The sequence below is a fragment of the Xenopus laevis genome, chromosome 9_10S (assembly GCF_017654675.1).
Source record: "Xenopus laevis strain J_2021 chromosome 9_10S, Xenopus_laevis_v10.1, whole genome shotgun sequence".
Classification (NCBI taxonomy): domain Eukaryota; kingdom Metazoa; phylum Chordata; class Amphibia; order Anura; family Pipidae; genus Xenopus; species Xenopus laevis.
In genome coordinates, this window is record NC_054388.1 from 15259819 (window position 1) to 15264669 (window position 4851).

The following is a 4851-nucleotide window of genomic DNA, read 5'->3' on the forward strand; positions in this document are numbered from 1 at the left end:
CCTTGTCAGACCTGCTGCCTATAATCTTGTTACTGTTTACTGACCTTCAAATCCCAGAATTCCTTGTCAGCCCTGCATCTTGGGGTCTTCTAACTGTTACGGAACTACAAATCCCAGCATCCCTTGTCAGACCTGTAGCCTATAGTACAAATCCCAGCATCTCTTGTCAGACCTGTAGCCTGTAGTACAAATCCCAGCATCCCTTGTCAGACCTAGCCTATAGTACAAATCCCAGTATCCCTTGTCAGACCTGTAGCCTATAAACTTCTAAATGTTACTGACCTAAAAGTCCCAGCATCCCTTGTCAGACTTGCAGCCTGTGGTCTTCTTATTGTTACTGAACTGAACTACAAATCCCAGCATCCCTTGTCAGACCTGTAGCATATAGTACAAATCCCAGCATCCTTGTCAGACCTGCCGATTGTGGTCTTCTAACTGTTACTGAACTACAAATCCCAGCATCCCGTGTCAGACCTGTCGCCTAAAGTACAAATCCCAGCATCCCTTGTCAGACCTGTAGCCTATAATCTTCTAAATGTTACTGACCAAAAAGTCCCAGCATCCCTTGTCAGACCTGTAGCCTATAGTACAAATCCCAGCATCCCTTGTCAGACCTGTAGCCTATAATCTTCTAAATGTTACTGACCTAAAAGTCCCAGCATCCCTTGTCAGACCTGTAGCCTATAGTACAAATCCCAGCATCCCTTGTCAGACCTGCCGATTGTGGTCTTCTAACTGTTACTGAACTACAAATCCCAGCATCCCGTGTCAGACCTGTCGCCTAAAGTACAAATCCCAGCATCCCTTGTCAGACCTGTAGCCTATAATCTTCTAAATGTTACTGACCAAAAAGTCCCAGCATCCCTTGTCAGACCTGTAGCCTATAGTACAAATCCCAGCATCCCTTGTCAGACCTGTAGCCTATAATCTTCTAAATGTTACTGACCTAAAAGTCCCAGCATCCCTTGTCAGACCTGTAGCCTATAGTACAAATCCCAGAATCCCTTGTCAGACCTGTATCCTATAATCTTCTAACAGTACAGTTACTGACCTTCAAATCCCAGCATCCCTCGTCAGACCTGCAGCTTTTGGTCTTCTAACTGTTACTGAACTACAAATCCCAGCATCCCTTGTCAGACCTGCAGCTTTTGGTATTCTAACTGTTACTGACCTACACATCCCAGCATCCCTTGTCAGACCTGCAGCTTGTGGTCTTCTACAAATTTAATTTCATTTCATTTAAAGGGGAACTTTGCTTTAATGCTGTTGAAGCAAAAGAAAAAACTGATGGTTAATTTTGTTTTTTGCCAGTGGAAATCAGATTTTAGAATTAATGGTCAGAATAAAAATAACAGATAAAACAGATAAACAATATATATAAGTTTAGGGTTTGTTTTTGTACAATGGGAGAATTGGTTGAGGGTGTGAATACTTATATAAGGCAGTGAATCCTGATATGTATAGCAGAGAGGACTGGTGCATGTGAGCTTACAATCTCTTCTTTCTTTCTGTTTCCCCACACAGTGAATTTTGCGAGCGACGAAGCGTTTTCACAGCGTTTTCGAAGCGATTTTCAGAGTGATTTTCCGAGTGATTTCACAGCGATTGTTTTAGAGATATTCAGTGATATTCCATCTGATTTTTGGCGTTTGGATATAACATCTTCCTTTGACGTCAGCTGATATCTCTTTATAACCCAACAGCTCTTTTAAGAGCTAAAAAAACTTAGGCGCAATGCTATTCTGCGCCCCCTGGAGGAAGGTAAGTCAACTGCTACTGTTTTAGCTGAATTTAGGGTTTTGCTGAATAGAGAACAGGTACAGATAAAGTATAGAATGTAATAGACTCTTTCTCTTCTCCTTCAGCCACAGGCGGAATCCAGAACCCTCTCCGAGACTTATGAGGTGAGTAGAAAGGAGGGTAAAACACTCGCCGCTACTGCCGGAAGTGAGACATGTTTTGTACCCTGGGAATATTATGTTATCAATAAAATCCTTCTTTTTTCTATTTTATTTCCAGCCTCCTGATGGTCGGCTGACCAAGGATGTGCTTGCTGGAGTGGGCGGCACTGGAGACGTCTACAAGGTAAGTTTACCAACCAATTCCTAGAGAGTAGGGGAACTGAACAAGATTGTGATCACTACACACAATCACACAATGATTTAGGCAGACATATCAAGCTTCTGGTTTGGGGGCTGCATTATACCCTCTCTTTCCTACTTGTATATAAGTCAACCTTTCTGTCTGTATTACAGGGACGACACCATCGTAGAGGCGTGGTAGCGGTGAAGATCGCCAACATCAGCCGAGTACTGTATCTTTATAATTCCAATCACTATATATCAATCCTATTTGTGTAGTTGCCTATGTGAACTAAAGGGATTTCTATTATTCCACTCCAGGATGAAGAGTCAGTCTGCAGGGAGCTGAAGTTTCTCCAGCAGTTCGGAGGCCACAAGAACATCGCCTCTTACTATGGAGCCTACTACAGGGCTCCACTCACGGAGTGCTCATCGGAGCTCTTGGAAGTAAGAAATGATTTACTGTATCGTGTTCATTCCTCTTGTGCCAAAACAATCTCCACTGGAAGTGACAGAATACATGACCTGAAATAATTTCTATATATTGCAGATTGTTCTTGAATACTGTGGTGGAGGCTCTCTGTACAACCTCATCAGTAAGACCAATGGCCAATCCCTGAAGGAGACCTGGATTGGCTATGTCTGCAAGGAGGTTTTAAAGGTAAGGCCAGATTTACCCCTTAAGGACTCTTCTTTAATTGCATCAATTATGTATACAATCTCTTTGTTGGAATGTTTATAATCTTATAACCTACATCTCAATCTCCCCAGGGGCTGCACCACATCCACAAGAACGGGGCCGTTCATAAAGACATCAAGAGCCCGAACATCATGCTCACAGAGACGGCCAAAGTGAAGATCAGTGAGTAAAACTTACAGTTATAAGAGTAATGGATGGTGGGGAGCTTCTGTGAATATGGAGTCAGGGGGTTTCATAATTCAGGTTTCTATCTTATTTGGTTAAACAAGTTATTTTCCATTAATGGATTCTATCTGTCATTTCAGTCGACTTTGGACACAGCTGGGACCTGGACCCGCAAACTGGGTTGTGCCACGAAGCGGAAGGGACACCACATTGGATGGCACCCGAGGCCATAAGCAGAAGGGCCAGCGCCTGGCGTACGACACCAAAGTATGTTGTACTTATAATACTTGTAACAACACGGAGCAGTTACTTATCAGTGTTAATGGGACATAGAAGCAGTTATTTTCTCATGGAGAGAAAAGAGTTTTTTCCGAAACGTTGGGTCTCTTAACTTTGTGCACAATGTGTCTACTTTAATATATTTGGCTCATTTGCATTGTGAAACTGGTGTTATGTACTGTAACTGCTATTGTTTGTATATTGCTGTATACACTTTTATATATAATAAAGCATTTTTTTTTTACTTTTACATATACCATGGTGTGTTCATTTACTAGGGGGTGCATTGGCGCTATTTTAGGAAGTTGTTTTCTGTTCTGTTTTAGCCATAATTGAAGCTAAGGAGAATGGCATTTTTGCACCCATGATAATATATGTTATATGTTCTAAAAGAGAAGTGCAGCCTTTTTACTTAGATTTTATTAAACACCCACTAACCCAATTCTCTCCTTCTAATGCTCTTTGGTGTGTTTTTGCAGTGTGACATCTGGTCGCTGGGGATTAACCGCCATCGAAATGGCTGAAGGAAAACCACGTAAGTGAATCACAACAATTATGGCTACTTATTTTATACATTGAGCAGCAAAGGTTCTATATCAGAAGGGAGGAGAATTTGGGATGATTTGCTATTTCCAGCAAAAAATAACTTTTCTATAGATTAAATAAATAATAACTTCTAGACATGTTTGATGAACCTGATGTATATGTTTTTCAATTTCAGCATACCACAGGGCAATATCCAGTTGAGGACCTGATAATTGAAGCCCAACCACCGAAGCTTCAATCGAACACCTGGTGAGTCTGTCCCCAGCTCGTGTCAGATAGACAGATATACTGCAAAAATACATGTATATTCTGGGGTATAGCTAATGGTTAACTGGGGTGAGGGAGAGGGAGAGGGAGAGAGAGAGGGATGGATAGATAGATGATAGACAGACAGACATATAGATAGCTAGATGCGAGAGGGATAGAAAAATATACGATAGATAGTAGAATGATAATAGACGATAGATAGACAGATAGACTGCAAAATATATGTATATTCTGGGGTATAGCTAATGGTTACGGGGTGAGGGAGAGGGAGAGGGAGAGAGAGAGGGATGGATAGATAGATAGATAGTATAGATAGATAATAGATAGATAGACAGATAGACTGCAAAATATATGTATATTCTGGGGTATAGCTAATGGTTACTGGGTAAAAGCTTCTGGAATCTGGAAATCTGGGGATTTTTTTGCTAGCTAAAGCTAAAATCTCTGGTTTTCCCAGGTCACAGCATTTTGTGTCCTTCTGGAGTCCTGTCTGAAAAAAGGATCCTTCGGAGAGAGCGAGTGCTGAAGAACTCCTGCAGCACCATTCGTCACCCAAATACCACCTAAGAAGATCGGTCAGGGCTGAGATAGAAGAACATCTCCGGACTCTGCAGAACTTGCCGGCCAAGAAAGGTGAGGGAATCCATTATATTTGATACGACTGCATCATCTCACAGTGTAACTCAACAGCTGCAAGAGTTGCTTTTATTATAATCACACTGGAATAATAAACATGTTTTAAGGGGTACTTAATATAAAATTTTAGGATATGGTGACAATGGTGTTGTAAGACAATTTGTATTTGGTCTTCAG

General features: G+C 41.5%; 1 long non-coding RNA gene across 1 annotated transcript; it reads left to right on the forward strand.

Annotated features, from left to right (window-relative positions):
- Positions 1 to 2213: 2213 nt before the first annotated feature.
- Positions 2214 to 2785, forward strand: LOC121398907. Its single transcript, XR_005964610.1, has 2 exons — positions 2214 to 2309; positions 2403 to 2785. It is a non-coding gene; the product is annotated as an uncharacterized LOC121398907 (long non-coding RNA).
- The last annotated feature ends 2066 nt before the right edge of the window (positions 2786 to 4851 follow it).